The sequence below is a fragment of the Pavona decussata genome, unplaced genomic scaffold, assembly GCF_977016875.1.
Source record: "Pavona decussata unplaced genomic scaffold, jaPavDecu1.1 SCAFFOLD_109, whole genome shotgun sequence".
Taxonomy (NCBI): Eukaryota; Metazoa; Cnidaria; class Anthozoa; order Scleractinia; family Agariciidae; genus Pavona; species Pavona decussata.
In genome coordinates, this window is record NW_028145523.1 from 30,395 (window position 1) to 48,742 (window position 18,348).

The 18,348-nt window shown below is 37.7% G+C and overlaps 1 protein-coding gene and 1 long non-coding RNA gene across 3 annotated transcripts in view; one reads left to right on the forward strand and one right to left on the reverse strand.

The window, feature by feature from the left end:
* The window catches only part of LOC146470866 (uncharacterized), a 145,374-nt gene that overhangs the window by 17,392 nt on the left and 109,634 nt on the right, over positions 1-18,348 (forward strand). The gene's annotated exons all lie outside the window — the stretch shown is intronic.
* Positions 1,081-17,176, reverse strand: LOC146470869 (uncharacterized). 2 transcript variants are annotated; one of them, XR_014866915.1, is made up of 4 exons: positions 17,087-17,176; positions 14,127-14,513; positions 2,511-2,610; positions 1,081-2,173 (listed from the first exon to the last, which is right to left on the reverse strand). It is a non-coding gene; the product is annotated as an uncharacterized LOC146470869 (long non-coding RNA). The 2 variants fall into 2 exon arrangements; XR_014866914.1 differs by lacking the exon at positions 17,087-17,176 and having other exon boundaries at positions 14,127-14,551.

Consider the following 18,348-nt stretch of genomic DNA (forward strand, 5'->3'; position numbering starts at 1 on the left):
TTTTTAATTGCTTTTTCTTTCAGTTAATCTTATGATTATTAATTATTGTTGTTCATTGTGTACTTGCTGGGCCTTATTTTTGGGACGCACCCCTGATCCATTTGTTTTTCTGTCATAATTTCATGACCAGTCTACAGTTTCTATCCTCTCTTTATTTTCAAAGATCATGATGACCAGACGCCAAAAACGTGTTGCCCCTGCTGTGCTCCCTGTTGTTGTTATCCCTGGGACGGCAAAACGCGCGCCCAAACGTAAAGCCAAATCCACATCTGGTAGTGCGAAGGGCAAGCGTGGAAAAGCTGGAAAAACACCGGCGCCCGGCGACCAAGGTACCGTTCATCCCAGCCAGTTGGAGCGCGTTCCGTTATTATCGGGCGATAAGGCGACCGGGCAAGGCTCAACTTCACTAGCGGATGTTGCCGCTGTTGTGTCCAATGCAGTTGTGGAAGTACTCAAGGCGTCTGGACCTATTTCCACGTTTCAACAAGACCAGAACTTTTCAAAGGGACAGAACTCTGATCTGGCTGCCTCTGTACAGGGGTCAGTGGCAGGTGTGATTCAGGACATAGCCAGTGAAAAATGTTTAGTATTTAGTACCTTATGTTTTTAAATGTCAACTTTTGGGGCAATTACTAGTATGTTTATAGAAAAGACTAATTAACAGTGTTTTCCCCAGTGTTTACAAGCAACGGGCAAGACGTCTCCCCTTCAGGCCCCAGTTGTTCAAAGAGAGGATAACTTTATCCACTGGATAAGTCGCTATCCAGCAGAGCAAATGTACTCCAACCAATGCTTTTGACAAATTTTCCACACAATCCCATTCTTAAATTTGACATTTGCTTCTACTCTATTCACAAATTATAGGACTATCGAGAAAATCTTGCACATATTTTATCTGCCGGGTAGCGAACTATCCAGTGGATAAAATTATCCACCTTTTAAACAACTGGGGCCAGACGGGCAAATTCCAAAAATTCCAAAGGGTTCGGCGTTGGACGTTCACTTGAGTGTAAAAGTGAACGTCCAACGCCGAACCCTTCAAATCGCAGTCTTTGACCTCAAGAACGACAACACACAAGATTTAAGGTAAAAATACGTTTATTTTGATGTTAAATGAGAATATTTATCGCAATCTAGTACAATAATACGAGGATTTTCGACATTCCCATACATTTCCTCTGTAAATTCAAAATACAAACGGTCACACAGTTTAAGTGGGCCCCCTGTCGTTTTGTTCCTCTGAACAAACCCATGCACACAACTAGCTGGTGAAACTGTTCATTGTTCTTATACATAATGCACTGGATGCCATGAAACAAACAATAATTATTTCGTCCCTCTTTTTAAGCAAGAGGTTGAAAATGACAATTGTGACTGCCTAAACTTGCCATTCCTAGACTTCTGGCGTGGTTTGTTGGAAAATAAAAAGAGCTTATTTCGTTCTAGAGTTACACTGATCCTACAAAAAATAAGTCCAGCACTATTTCTTGTTAAAGGACGACCATGCAGTCTTTATACCAAACTCCATTAAGTCCTCCTTTCGGTATTTAAATATTAACTAATTTGTTCAGGACATCCACATTTTCACTGATTTCCTGAGCAACTGGTTCAAATAAATCATTAGTTGAAGCCATCTATCCCAATAACAAAATTACTTATTATTAACTATTGCCCCACACCCTCCCCCCATCAAGAAATGAAAAACGCTAAATCAAGCAAACTAACTCACTGAGTTCTTTTTGCGATATTCTGTTTATTCCTATTCCGGTTTAGGATTGAGTGAATCAGTGGAATGGTATTCTGTTCATTTCGAATAGGTCCAAAGAATACCTGAGCATTGAATATTCCGAGCATACCCATTCTGCAGTAGTCCCAAAGAATAGCCAAAAATAAATTTGCTAACTCTAACGCCAAATTTTCTGATTTGGCCTGACCTAACTCAGTCAATAAAATTGCATTACAATGGGATGCTAAAATAAACAATAAGAAAAAGACAAAGTCCAGCTAGAACACAAATTTAGCTTAGGAACTCTTTCCTTTCTTGCAGAAAAAGACTGAATGCTATAGTGACAATGTCCATGAGAAACCAGTCCTCTCATTTGTATACATCTTGCTGAGACTCTTGTCTGTTAGGTGTATAGTTACAGTTTTTCTCCATCTTGTACCTATTTCACTTGTTACAATACCAGGGCATTTTCTATGGAAAACAAAGAACAATATTAATGTTAATCACAATTCAACCCAGCACCAAGGAAAAAGTTGTTGCTGTAAACATATTGTTGATGTGCGGTGGAAATAGGAAATGGTATGTGGGAGAGGCATTAATACTTTAATGATGTACTCCTAAACGGTATACACAAAAATACTGCTACAAAGAGAAGTTACCAAAGGAACCAAAAAAGCACAGACAAGTTTTTTTCAAATACTTCAACTTTGTAAATGGCTTTGAAATGAAATTGTACAGACAGAGAAATTTGTCCACTCTGGGCAACTAGGACTTTAGTACTCACCTGAATACTAAGTTACTGAGGGGCAGTGATTTGAATTCTTGCTGCAATTTGGAAATTGAAAGCTTGTTCACCAATATTGTGGCTTTTGGAAACAAAAGACCTGTTGAGAGAAAGAGAGAGAGAAGAGCTGAATAATATACCCTTATGTGTGAAACCGGCAACTGACGAGTCCTCCTACTGGATCCAGTGAGATGAGGATCCCTTTTTACAAGACATATTAAGCAATAGTTCTTCTAGTTGAAAAATGAAAAATGAAAAAAAAAAAAAAAAACTACTGTAAAAGCTCTAAAATGCACCCCCTCCCTCCCTCCCTCCCTTGGGACATCAGATTCTTTAAATTAGACCTGCCTCCCCAATTTTATTCCCAGCTTTTGTAATTTTTATAAAGGCTTGAAAAAAAAAATTATTCAGCACACTTGTCATCTCAGTAAGCTCACAGGGTTTGAGTTAAACAAAACGATTACTGATTACTAAATAGAGCTTTTACAGTAGGCTTGTTTTTTCCAACTACGATACGTTTATACATTGAAACTTGCAAGTGTCCCGCCAATTCAGGTCATTTAAACCTGTGTGTTTGAGCCAAGGTTCGTACCAGCTGCATGCCAGTGACATAGCGATATGTTATTCAGCTCTGTCACCAAAATAGTAGTGTTTTTCACTGACAAAAGTGTAGTGTAAATGAAGCCTGAGAGTACAGATGATAATCTGCTCACTAAATTGCAATCTCTCTCACAAATCCCACCACTACATGTATTTCCTAATCCATATTTTACAGCTTTCAAAACCTGTCCTTCAAGAACTAACAAGCAGTCCTGTAGCATTTTTAAGTCACAAACTGGTTTAATATGGTCATGTTTATGATTATTCTAAAGCCTTTAATTAGAATTATAATCAAAAGCATGACCATATATAAGGGCACTCCATATGGTTTTGTCTACACCCTCGTTCAGTCAAATTTTAAAAGGCTATTTAATTATTGTGACCAAGGGTGATTATTTCATTAATAGTGTGTGTGTGTGTGTGGATGACGTCACAAAATTACTGGCAGCCATGTTGGAGTACTGACGTAATCAAAATGGCGACTGAAACAACAGAGCTTGAGCCTCTGATGCTCTCAAATTATAGCGAAAATCTTGAAGGCAAGGTAAAGTATATATTATCTTGATAAAATTTCTGAGATTGGCATAGATCCACTTCTCATCCCAGCGAAAAAGTTGAGCAAGGAATACCTTCCACCAGTTGAATCCATGGATTTACTTTCGTACCTTGTGCTCGATACTAGTTTGTATTCCAATGCACACATTAAAGTTTACAGAAGCCTTCAAGCTTACAACCAGATGGTTAATTAGCCGCTTCATTTCCAGTGTCCTTGAATGTATGATTAACAAGAGATTTGTGGTTTTGGCCAGAATAAGACATTCGCAGAGACTGAATGATCCACTAGTGCAATTGCCATTTGTTCTCCTTGGTTTGTTAAAAATTTAGGAACACGACAAGTTGCCACATTCCGACACTTTCGCTTTTGTTCCCACAACCGACAATTAAACAAAACGACGGCATTATATTGACAAGACCAATTCACACTCTAGTTTAATCGTTCGAAAGCTGCTTGCACTGAAACGCACGTGGATCAAGGCAATTTTTCTCAAAGAAACCATCTAAATTTGAATAAAAAATTCAGGCAGACAAATTGCAGCGTGCAATCAATGAACTGAGACAAATTGTGCAGAGATACGCTGTGATACTGGCAGATGTTACAATTTTTCAGCCTGATTTCTTCACTCGTAGTCATGTCGAAAATGAAAATGATCCCAATTTATAAGAAACAGTTGCACTAAAACCAATTTTTATAAGTTTCGCCGATTTTCAACAACGGGATCATGTTTTCAAAAAAAAATAATAGGGCTGGCAAAACAAAGTGAGCGGAATAATCAGTTTTAGAAATTGAGAAAATAGGGCTCAAAAAATCAATAGGAAGGGGCTTTGTGGTTGAAATATACCTTAAATGACAAAAGGGCACTGTAAATTAGCTACCTTTCCGTTTTTAATTTACAATGTTAAGGAAAACGCGAAGTATATCTTAAAAGCACTTGCGCTGCCCGCACTCTGAAAGGTAAACACAGGGAAAACCCATCAAAGTGGTCCTCCCACATGGCGGACGGTAAATGAAGGGTCACATGTCCGCACACACACTAAAGTATAGAACTTTGAAGCTTTAAAGGTTTGCAAACACAAGAGGATAGTTGGCATTCCTGGTACTTATTGCGGAGACTAGTCCCCTGTTGAGTTTACATGGCGGAACTAGTTGCGGGGACAAGTCCCTTGCAATGTTTTACACGATGGGACCTTTTACACAACAAAATTGGAAAGTTTAAGGTACTTTGAATTAAATTCACCATTCAAACGTACCATAGGAACAATTCTAATTCATCAGAAACCCTTAAAATTGCTCAGCTCTAAAACTGTTTATTAAGAACCGATCTACCAATCTATCGTCAGTTACAAAGTACTGTAAAGTCCATCTTTGTGCTGACGACACCCTGTTGTTTTTTGAAAGCAGTTCTGTGCAAGCTATTGAGGCTGCTTTGTCCCAAGACCTCGACCACGTTGTTGGATGGCTGAACCAAAACTATCTCATGTTAAATCACTCGAACACTAAAGTTATGCTTTTGGGAACTCACCAAAAATTGAGCTCAGTCCAGTCATTCGCAGTTAGTGTTAATGACACAGATCTTGAAAGGGTATACAAATTTAAATATCTGGGCGTGTTTCTGGATCCCTGCCTAAATTGGAATGAACACATTGATCATATCGGAAATAAAATCTCTTGCCGCCTTGGAATGCTTCGTAGAGCCTGGAAAGTCATCCCAAAAGAAGCTTGCATTACTCTGTTTAATGCAGCTATGGTTCTACCGTTATTCAATTACTGTTGCGTTGTGTGGGATGGTTGCGGTCAGGGAAACAAGAACTACTTTGACCTTCTTCCCGTGGCCATCCCTTCAATGCCGCAGAGAATACCAAAAGTGCATACAGGTCTGTAAGTGTATCAAAGGCTTGGCCCCAGCTTATCTGCTAGATGACTTCCACTCCTCGGAGCAGATCCATACTTACAACACTAGGAACAAAGACCTTATTCGCCTGCCTCTTGCCAAGACTACTAAATTTTAAATCTCTTTTAAGGTGATTCCATCGAAAGAACGTTTGTAATGAGAATTTTTTGAAAATCTCTACAGATGTTAAGTACATCTAGTACATCAGAAAAATAAAATAAAAGGAGGGGGTCACCGTGCTTGTTTTCACCCTAGAGGGCTGTAGTACTATCTCACTATTTTCTAGGCATGTGACCTCAATATTAAAAGAGCTAGTCTTCAGCGAGAAGTGCCCACTACTTTCAGAAAGTTAGTACTGAAAATGAAATACTAGCATTTTTCTTATAACAGTACTATAACTTTGTAGTAAAATGCCATAAAGTGGCTCAATAAATTAATCCCATGGCATAATAGGGGACATTCGAGCGGTTGTACGCTTCCCGCGAAACGTCGAAAATTGATCGTAGTAATGATTCAATTTCGAAATTGAATAAAAAAATTATTGAAACTGGGATAAAACTTAGAGAGTCGTATTTTCTTTAATTTTGTTGAATAAAAAAGGGGGGTCACCGTGCTCGTTTAGAAGAAAAGGACCATTTATTTTCCTGCCGAGCTTAACCTCAAGGAAATCCCGCAATGTTGTGCTCGTGCGCGCGCTAAATGACGCGAAAAATTATGCGCAGCAAGGATGCGCAATGCAATTCAGTGGAATCACCTTAAGTACAATGCCGCCAAATCCTGGAACACTCTTCCTCATAACTTACGTCATGATCAGTCTCTCACTAGTTTTAAACTGAGAGTCAAGAAACATCTAAATCACCTTAGTTAATTTCTCACCTTCATGAACTCTTTGATTGATTTTTTGCTTTCATTTCTATATTTGATTATTCATTCTTCTTATTTTATACAGATCTCCATTTAAACCAGCTATGCTGAACTGGAATTTCTGTATAAATAATGTATAAATAAATAAATAAATAAATAAATAAATAAATAAATAAATAAATAAGAAATTTAATCAGTTATTGCCATTCAGCAATTTAAAAATGAAGCAAAAGATCCACTGAACATTTGAAACAAGATGCACTGTTGATCACAACACAAAATCCACAAGTCACACAATCTCATATTATTCAATGAGTTTTTCATTTGGTCACAGGGCCTTCCTCATCACATGAGCTGCCCACACCAAAGAACTAAGGGAACACATCGCAGGACCTTGCTTTCTGACAAATTGAAAACCAGAAGTTGACAATGAGGGACTTAGTCTCCGATACAGTCACTGGGACTAGTTGTGTGCCTAGCTTAAAGGAAAAAATAGGTATGCACTGCATACATATTGACTTGGCTTTAAGAGGGATTGTATGGACAGAGACGGGGTGTGTGCATATTGGAAACATACATCTCATACATTGGCACATGAACAAAAAGTGTTGTGAATAACGTTACTAGGCCATGAAAGATCGTCCATAAGTAACAAAGTACTGGCTATCCAGTTTTGCCTCATACAACGTAGAGGGACAACATATCCAGTTCCTCTTACATAACTTTTGGTAATTCTGTGTGCCTATCAAGCTCAAGGTAGCCAAAAATTTGTTTTTGTCTTTTTAGCAATGTTGTGCTACGAGGCTCTGAATTACTTTTTAATGACACTAGAAATTATCCAGACTCAATTCTATTGTTAACGGCTACATGCAGCATTTGTTTGGCAAACATACTACTTTGGTATGAAATCTGTTCGCTTTTTGCCTAATTACTTGGACAAATCATACAGTTCAAGTTAACTGATGGTTTATGTTTGCAAAGAAGTGAATAGCAACAAGAGTCTCTTGGCTTCCAGTCTTGCAAGGTACTCTGGTTTAGCTTTGAAACGTCCGTTTGGCGACATCAGAAACTAAAGGTCAAGAAGTAGTACTCTTCTAGAACAACTATTACTTTAAATCTCTGAAACCATCCAGAACCCAAAAATATTGCGGGATTTTGAATTTCAAATCAGCCACCCCATCTTGTTCTTGATTAAACATTCTCAAACTCATTAATAATTCATCCAGAGAAAACAAAGTAAATCACTACCATGGCCGTGGTTTGGATATGTGATCCTAATTACCATAAAATTTTGCCAAATTTAGCCTTGAATTTCTTCAAGAATGATTGATCATTTGAGAAGCCATATCAAACACCTGCACCTCGTTTTTTCAACCTACTTCTCAGTGTTTGGATATCTGATGAAACACTCTTCCTCGTGTTTGATATATTATGTGAAATATTAAAATCCAAAATCACATTGTTATCAACTAGTGGTGATATTGGCTGTGCTCACACTTGGGTTTTTTTTACTATAGTATTGTCTTGCTTTTTGTCCCCTTTTGTATTTAAATTACCCAAACAAAGCCTCAGTTCCTTTACTTGAAAACCTCTTCTGTACTAGTAAAAGACTTTTGGATTTTCTTTTTTTTTTAGATAAAAATCAACCTCCCAGTAAGTAAAAAAAATAAAAAAAAAATTTCAAAAAAGAGTGAGTATTTGCCGAGAAATTGGGTCGTTAGCGATTTCCACTGGAATATAAATTTTACTTTGATTGACAGCATATTGCTGCCGGTGTAACCACCCGTTGCGATATTTGCGCGAACAGTCTTTCTATAGTCTTGAATCCCTCACATTCTCGCACTTCGAATATCCTGTATTTAGTGGAAGAACTTGCGTTTGTTCGAGAACGACAATGACATAAAAGAAGACAAAAGCTTTAAGCTACACTTTAAAGTAGGTAAAGGTCTCAAAATCATCCAGCGAAGCAGATATTTGGAGACGGGCTTGTTAATGTTTCAATTTGTGAGTCCCTGAATCGCGCTTCATGTGCTTCCTTTTTTAATTTGTGGCTGAACGTTATCAGATCACTTGTGTTCAGGTGCGTAAAACTTACAAGTCTCGGCAAGCGGAAACAAAACAAAAAATAATGCTAAGAATCATGTCCTATGTCTTGATCTTTTCTCACGTCGCCTGTCGCTATAAGATAACTTGTAAAGGGAAAGCCGCCGCTTTTGCTTGTAGCGTTTTCACAACGACTTGCTGTATTACGGTAATTTCCAAAGTGTTAAACACAGTCAGCTCTTTTAAACGGTTCCGTTTAAACGTTTTCTTTCAAGCGTCAAACGGATACTTGTTTCCTATTTGCAGCATTAACAATTTGGGACGTTCATTCAAGAGTGAATTTTCACCTGAACTTTCGATAAGCAATTTCGAAACTTCGCTATTCTCAATAATATTTTGCTCAAATAGATTTATTCGCAGGCTTTTTGACTGAAGAGCAGCAAGAATTTTCACTTTGACTGAGACAATACATGCGGTTACAGTGGTTCCCTGATAATTCCGTAGCACTGATAATTTTACCCTCCTCAGCTGCTTCTGCTTCGGCCCAACAGCTTTGCTTGATGAGGTCGGCTTCAGTCCCCATTTTGTTTTTCCCATAATCATTGCAAATTACAAAATCGCCGTGGGCGTACAACAAACACCGCAGATATCCAACAAAATGGTGAAGAGTTGATTACTCTGCAACATGAGTACGTGCAAAACTGCGAGAAAATTTTCACACGAGGTGACCGGAAGAAAAAGTAGCTTGCAAAATGATTGGCTAATTTTCCATAAAGGCATTAGGGGATGGTACTTGTTTGTGAAGCGAGAATTTTTTTTCAAGCGCTGTTTTCTCAAATTTTAATTTTCGCTTGCAGGGGACACTTTCAAGAGTTACAACAAAACAACGATTTGGCCGATTTCAGTAAAATTTGGCCAGATGCTAGAAAAATGTATAACCAACAAAAACGGGAAATTCGATAATTCTAAAAATTCTTTCCTTGAAAGCCATTTCCATGCGTTCACTCCGCATAGTTTTCTCGCAGTTTTGAAAATGTTTTGCAACTTTTGAATGAAATTGAATTAAGGAAAACCCTGACACGTTTTTTAAGCTTTTGGGATCCTGACCTGGAGAAAAAAAAAAAAACAACTTCCAAATATAAAAATCGCATTGAGTTGGAACTCTTGAACGATGACCTGGACCTTCAAGTTCCGACTTTACGAAAAACCTGTGAATTTATTTTCTTGGAAAAGCAATGAATATTTGAATACCCAGTTCTATAAGCCTTAATTTGATATAGGGTTTTGGTATCTGTGATGTAACTGAGAGGCGCTATATCTGTTTAACTGAAGCCACCCCTGAAGGTACACGGCAACCTTAATTGGGTTAAACTGTTGACTCCGGGAAGTATTGTCTTGCTTTTTGTCCCCTTTTGTATTTGAATTACCCTAACAAAGCCTCAGTTCCTTTACTTGATAACCTCTTCTGTACTAGTAAAAGATTAAACATTGGTAACATTTTAATGATAAAGTAAATTTGTGATAAAGTAAATTTATTTAAAGTGCATATGAAGCTAAAAACAGTTAATCCCTATTTGAAAGGCCTTTCTGCAAAGAAAACAAGCTTTTGCCCAAAAGCGGATCATAAATTGGCAAACATTGTTTCAGTCAAAAGTATGTCACTAATAACTCAGGAAATATTGGTCTTTGTGACGTTTGGCACTAATAATGTATGTCAGGTAAAAAGAAGAAGAATCGAGCTGTCGAAACATGTTTTAAAAAAATCTAAATTATTGTCATTTTTCTAAAATTTTTCAATTTTTTTTGCAATCAAGATCTCTTTGTAAAATGAAATCCATTTTGACATTGCCATGGCATTACTCTCAGCCCCAGTCTGTTTCTGCTATGAACCATACATCTCCATTTCCAACTACATAAAAATTCAAACGTCATAAACTCTGATCAAGATTTTAAACATACAGAAGGATTTCCACCAAATGGCCCCATTTTAAAGTGCTACTGAAATGAAATTTTCATGTACATTGTTATTGCCTAAAAGTATGGTTTGAAAGATGCTTATATATGGTGAAGATTGTTTTTAAAGAAACAAAAACGAAGACTGAATTAATGGTTTTTTCCCCACCAAAAAATGACTTTTTGGGTCATACACATGTCTTGGCACTGGGACAGAGTTAATCAGCTCCCTTATTTTGAGCACTTTTGTCATTTATACTTCGATATATAATTATAGCAATCTCTCGCTTGATTTTTGCTCTGATTTATCACAGTTATGCAGTGCAGATGCTGGCGAAGGTCAGAGTATTTTCTTGGTTTAAAAAATGACTGCTACAGAAAACATGAATTGGAACTTGGCTAGACATTAAGCAGGATATAAACTATTAAAAGATTTTCCTCATTCTTTGGCCATTTTTGTGTTTGAATTACACGCAAAGAAGCCTCAGTTCTTTTCCTTGATAACAGGCCTCTTCTTTCCTTGTTAAACACAAACTTTCAAAAGCGTCCTTTTACAAATGTTAGCTTGCAAAGAAAATGGCGGAAACAACATTCGATTTCTTTATAACCATCGTCAGTCGATTATTGACACTCAAATGTCATTTAAATGCTGATCTAAAACTTTTTTTACATGAAGAAGCATTTTCACCGTAGGTCGCATTTCACCATCCTAATTTCGTGTTTGAAAAACGAATTATAAAAAGAGAACACTAATACACAACAATACACTCCATTGTGGGGACCTCCATCAAGAAAACCATTTGATGCAAAAACTCCCAATTCTGCTTTGATGCAACAAGCGAAGAGAGACTACACAAGAAATGTGCATCGTGGGGACACTTAGGACTTCCATAACAGAAAGCGAATTCAACACAAAACCGACTTCCAAATACCACTTGGAACCTCTAAAAGAAAAGACACAGGCAACAACTTATGTGAATTACGGTAATTAACCGTGAGAAACCAATGTTAAAGTGGTCTATAAAGCGTGAACGCACAACGAATGATTGGCTTTCTTACTGAAGGATGTAATGTTAATCGAACTCGATTGAGCGAAGACTGCTTTTGTTATCCTGTATTCTTGAATTTGTAATAATCCATCCAGAATTTATTTTTAACATTTAGATAACTTGATAAACAACGACAAGCGTTGATTTTTAAAACCTGAGATAACTTTGTTTAAGGTTCTTCAGTCAAATTTGCAGGTAAATGATGCAAAGCGGTGACCGCCATATTGGACTGTTCGTGTTACTACTGAAAAATTTTCGTCGTTCTTTGGCCTTTTTTGTGTTTGAATTACCCGCAAAGAAGCCTGAGTTCCTTTCCTTGACAACAGACCTCTTCTTTCCTTGTTAAACACAAACTTTCAAAAACGTCCTTTTACAAATGTAAGCTTGCAAAGAAACTGGCGGGAAGAACATTCGATTTCTTGATAACCATTATCAGCCAACTATTGGCAGCTGAAAACTCAAATGATAAGAGGAAGCATTTCTACCGTAGGTCGCATTTCGACATCCTACTTTCGTCTTAGAAAACTAATAATGATAGAGAACACTTATACACAGCAATACAAATTGCATTGTGGGGACCTGATCTCCGTGCAGAAAATGGTGTAAAATTGCCGAATCCGGCTTCAACGTAACTAGCGAAGAGAGAATACACAATCTCTCAATGTAAGCTTATGTTGTGGGAACACCCAAGAATTAGGATTTAGGACTTCCATAACACAAAGCGAATTAAACACAAACCCGATTTCCAAATACCACTTTGAACCTCTAAAAGAAAAACCCAGGCAACAACTAATTAATTAACCGCTAGAAACCGATTTTAAAATACTCTGTAGAGCGCGAACACACAACGAATGGTTGGCTTTCTTACCAATTTCATGTTATTTTTAATGGAACTCGATCGAGCGAAGACTGCTCTTGTTATCCTGTTATTCTTGAATTTGTAATAATCCATCCAGAATTTATTTTCTAACATTTATATAACTTCATCAACTACGGCAAGCGTTGATTTATAAAACCTTAGATAACTTTCCTTAAGGTTCTTCAGTCAAATTTGCAGCTAAATGGTACAAAGCGGTGGCCGCCATATTTGACTTTCGTATCACTGCTGAAAGATTTTCCTTTTTGTGTTTAAATTACCCGCAAAGAAGCCTCACTTCTTTTCCTTGATAACAGACCTCTTCTTTTCTTGTTAAACAAAAATTTTCAGAAACGTCTTTTTACAAATTTAAGCTTGCAAAGAAACTGGCGGGAAGAACAATCGATTTCTTGATAACCATTGGTAGTCAGCTGAAAACTCGAACGTCATAAATTCTGTTCAAATTGTTATACACGAGGTCGCATTTTAGTAGCCTAGTTTTGTGTCTAGAAAACGAATAAAAGAACCAAGTGGCACTTATACACCAGAAAAAATTGCATTGTAGGGATTTGTTCGCAATGAAGAAAGGTGTGGAAGATCCCGAAATTTCGCTTACGAGCAAATACAATTAAGTGCAGAGCAATACACCATAACTGTGGGTTGTGAGGACGAGCAAAAGTAACTCTCGAATAGAAAAAGCTCTAAAAGAAAACCCGGGCGACAAATTAATTAACCCCTAGGAAACAATTTTAAAACCGTTCTGGAAAACCACACAACGAAAGATCAGCTTTCTTGCTCAATACATGTTAATCAAACTCGATCGAGCGAAGACTGTTTTTGTTGGCCTGTTATTATTGAATTTGTAATGAGACAAGTCGAATCAATTTTGAACATTCGAATAATTTTCTCAACTAGGAAAAGTGGAAATTCCTTAAATCTTAGATAAATTTGTTAAAGGTTCTTCAGTCGTGGAACCGAATGGCGAACAGTGGTGACCACATTCCTCGTGTTTAACTACTAAAGAACGGTTTTTCTCGCTTTTTGTCCTTTTCGTGTAAGAATGACTCCAGCGAAGCCTCATTTTCGTTCCTTGATAAAAGACCTCTCCTTTGTTTGTAAAAATGAAAACTTGAGTAACGCTTTTAGCAAATTTAAACTTGTAAATAACTGAATAGCGGAAACAACATTTGATTCCTCGATTATTACTTTGGATAACAAACTAATTTAATTAATGAAGAAGTATTCTCAGCACAGGCGCGTTCTAGAGGCCTAATTTAGCTAGTAACGAAGAAAACAACGCCTATAGAAACGTAATAGCAGTGCAGAAATTTGAGCAAGTTTGCTAGAGTTCATTTTCATGCCTAAAAGTCGGACAATATAGCAGGAACGTAACTACATTGGTTTTCTCATCTTTCGGGATCATCACTTGAAACACTCCAATTTCGTAAAATTTTCTTGACCGGCTTTTTTGTATATAAAGCGTCATTTTACCAGCTACTTTTGTACCACCTAAGAAGTACATGTATTATACATTGCATAGCTAGTCCAATACACAGAATCGTTGTGGGGACCGGAGCGTTCGGTGAAGTTCAGTTGCCATGGAGCGATATAACTTAAATACACGCTCACAGGCCACATTGAGGGAACATCATCAAAAAAATTTCTTCCCCGAAAAATATCAAATAAGTTTAGGCTGAACATCGAGGAACTTGATAAGCATATCTGGCCAATTTCCGTCGGTGGTTAATACGTAAGCTTGCTCGCTTAAATTTGAATAACAACGAACTTGTACATGTCTTACCTTACAAACTCAATTTTGCAGACGTGAAAAGCTTCAGATATCCTTAGGGTCAACCAGTAATATTCCGGGTCTTTTTACTGAAAAATATCCATCGCTTTTCCATTTTTCCACATTGACAAGCCCATATATAAAGGCGTATACGACGACGCCATGTTGGCAACCTAGTACGCAGGCAGTTTGTGCTTCCTCGATCCAGTTTCCTCCGCGACTGTTGGATTTTCAAGTTCTGTTAAACCGGAAGTGAACGGTTATGTCCCCGCCATGCATCAAGAAAGTATTCCTTGTTAAAATCCCGTGGGGTAAATCCAGAGCGATAGCGCGAGTCAACAAGCGGGCCCGGCAACATGCTTCACCGGGACATTTTGAAATCTAAGTATTCTGAAATGGCTGAAAATGAATGTATATTGTCAAGAATCAATATTCCAGGGGCGCGCGTTGGATATGAGATGATAGATAGCCAACAAGGCGCGTAGTAACTTTGCTAGATCTTGCTGATTTCGCTTTGTAGAAAGACCAAAGACAATACAATGGTCGCTTTTTCTCGGGCATGGTATAATGGCTCATATACCATGGCCGCTAACTCAATTAAATCTCTGTAATTCATTATACAATGGTCCAGTTTTTAATAATCATTATTTAAACTGACTTGCTGGATAACGCAGTTCCAGAGTTTCAATTTGGATTAGCGGCCATGGTATATGAGCCATTATACCATGCCCCATAAATTACTCTTGCCATATTTTTTGGTCAGGGGAAAAAGAAAACATCAAATAAAAATAAAACATTTATTCCACTCGCGCTTGTTGAATACGAGATATTTACAGGGTCTTACAGCCCACTCGGCGCTGCGCGCCTCGTTGACTATCTATCATCTTCTATCCAACGTGCGCTCGTGGAACACTTATTAATGATACCGACTCCAAAATATCAATCTTTTACTCCAACACAACGATTCAAAGCTATTCTGGTCCGCATCTTTGACAAAACAAACCGAACTCTTTCAGTTAGGTATTCCCTTACAATCGTTAATCATTATATGTACTACAGTATATTTTATTTATTTATAAACTTCGCCAGAGGATAAAAAAACAAAATGAAGAAACCTCTGACAGGAGAGAACTCACAGAACGATATGTTCCAATAACGAGACTCCTTGTATAAATGAAATCACATCATAACAATTAAGTATTGACAACTAATTAACAACACATTTTAACTAATAATACAGGTTATATATATGTAACGTGTTACAAATTCATTTGTAACAGCAATGTATGAAGTAAAGTTTATCGGTTCTCTCTTGGTGGCTACAGCCTCTAATCTAAGGACTAAGCAAGGTTAACTTGCAACGACGAAACGCTAGTAAAATGCAAGCCATAGTGACTTCTTTCATCCTATTAGAAAAATTATAAAACTGTATGTTATAAGGACAGTGTATGTGTGGAGGCGACGAGGGGGAGGGAAGAACTATAAAAGCCCCAATGAGGGCACGTGCTCAATACCCCGTCCCCGCGTGGTTTAGATGATAAATAAAGATAGATAAATCGTTTATTAAAAAAATACACTTTCAAGTCTAGGCGACTGAAGTGCATTTCTCAAAATATAATTTAATGATAGATAATCACAACAAAAGTATAAAAGACTAATATGAATGGAGGTTTCCCGCTGTTAAGGGGACCTTAAGACCCCGGTGTGACCCCGCTAATTCCCCCGCCCTGTCCCGGTGTCAGAGAGCGGGAATTTCGATTGACTACCGCATTACTCAGTCATATCTGTAATTACAACCCGTTGTTCGCTAAGAAAAAAAAAATGGACAACTTCATACAAGTTATGGATCTGTGGTCACAAACCTAGATTTGTTTAACGATTGTATAGTATCAGTGTCTCCGTTAGAATTCTTTGTTTGAAATGGAGCTTAAATATGGCAAAATCTTTTGACATGATCTGCTGCTAACACTCTTTTTAGCAGCATAAAACAAACCTAATCAGCTAATACTTCTCTCTTCAACAATTAATACACGGGCTGATTCCACATACACTGAACAGCTCCTAACTAATAAATCTCCTGGAAATCAAGAACAGCATCTGTAGTCTAATCAGCATCATCGAATCAGTTAAGTTATGCCAAGGAAAATAACAGCCGAGGCACGGAACTTTCTACCACACCTCAATTTATAGGACACGTTGTCTTGTCGAGAGAACTACACCTGTATTTGATTGAGCATTGCTAGGTTTTTAATTACATTTTATATTACTTTGGGTGACTTTAAAAAAGTTTAGATATTCGAAGTAGTTTTACTTAAGCCAACGTTTGTTTGATTACCGCAACCGGTTTGCTGAGTCGGCAACTGTGTCACAGGGGCACTAAAGGTTCTGGGTTCAAATACCTGGCCGACTCTTAACCACGGCCTTAAGATAAATTCTATTAATATGATTTCTGTCATAAGACGTACTCCCGTAGGCTTAATGAATTAATCTTTCATTCTCCAGTCAAAATCTCCCGTTAGTGAACACCTTCGAGACCCAGCATAGGCATCTCCTTACGGGAGATTATAGATGTCGTAAATGTAGAGAGGGTAGAAATCCCCTGGACCACAGTTTAGTGTGCGCTAAAGGGAGGCGTACTCAACAGGATAAATACTTAGCAATTACATTTCAGGCTGATAAAAAGTTAACATTAAAGCTATACAATCAAATTCTATCTATTTGCTCTAAAATTGTGTGAAAGAAGCAGGTTAAAAAAAAAAAAAAAGAAGAACGTTATTGATACCCCTTCCAAAAAATGTTTGATTTAATCTCGGCGCCATTACCCATGGCCGAGGTATATTTGCACTCTTCAGAGCAAACGCCATTCTGTCAGTTTTAGTTGCATTGATGGATTACTGACGTTAACACGCGGGAAAGCTACTTGTACTGACATTTTTGAGGAAATCTGTTTTCTTAAGTACCAAATTGCCCACCTTCCCCATTAGTCTTCTGTATTTGGCTATGTTTCCCTCCTCACCACCGTCCCTCCTCCCTCACAATCCCAAAGCTGAACGCTCACCAACTCTCGTCCAGTCTTTTGTGTAAAGACAGGACTGTAGAGGGTCTCTAACTGGGGGAATTTACAAAGTATCCTACGTCGTACCCCGTATGTTTAAGAGGGTCTTACAATTATTGTGAAATCGTAAACTACTCACTGTCACTCACTACAATCTTCAGCCAATCATGAGTTGATTTTCAAACATGTGCTTGGTCATAAGTCATACCCCGTCTTATAATATTGTGAAATCGTAAACAACTTACTGTCACTCACTGTACAATCTTCAGCCAATCACGAGTTGATTTTCAAACATGTGCTTGTCATAAGTCATACCCCGTCTTATAATATTATGAAATCGTAAACTACTTACTGTCACTCACTGTACAATCTTCAGCCAATCACGAGTTGATTTTCAAACATGTGCTTGGTCATAAGCTTGAACAGACCTTGCAGAGCTTCATTCCCTAGATGACCACCGGCCAGCTAAGTACGGAAAAAACTTTGCCAGCTTCTTGTCGCCCATTTGTTGGGCGCACCGAGAAAATGGGCTAAAAAGTTCAGTCCCCCAACTTTGATAAGGTAAGCATGACGTGATGACGTAACAAATACAGTTTTAGTGTTCTATGAGTGCAGAGGAACCTAATTTTCTGCTTTTTTTTCTTTTTTTCATTCATCAGGTGACCATTTGCCGTGCTTTCGCAGGAAACCTGGCGACGTGAGGAGCTGCTCTTTGTTAGCCGTTAAAGTGGTTCTAAAAACGTAAGTTGCTAAGTAAATAACAGAGTAGCTAATTCACGGTATTGATTTTGTGTTTTCCGGTCAAACTTAAGCGGAGATTTTCACAAATACGTCTTTTTTAAACGGAACTCATCCATTTAGCTTAAACCACGTGTCGATCGGTACAGCAAGCCTGAGGTTTTCCACTTGTCTTTAACCTTGTCTTTCAAACAGCCATGTGTAATTTCAGCGTCCTTAAAAATAATTACAATGATAATCATGATAAAAAAAGTATAAATATACTTATCTTTTACGTTTGTTTTCTGAGTCAGCTTAGTTAGGGCCATCAAAAGTGTTATCTGACACTGCAATTGTCTAAGAGTTATAAAATGTGCTAAAAAGTAAATTATGTTCAAACCATTGTTTCAGCCTTATAACTTACACAAAATTGTTTCCAAATGAGAACCTTTAAAGGTTATT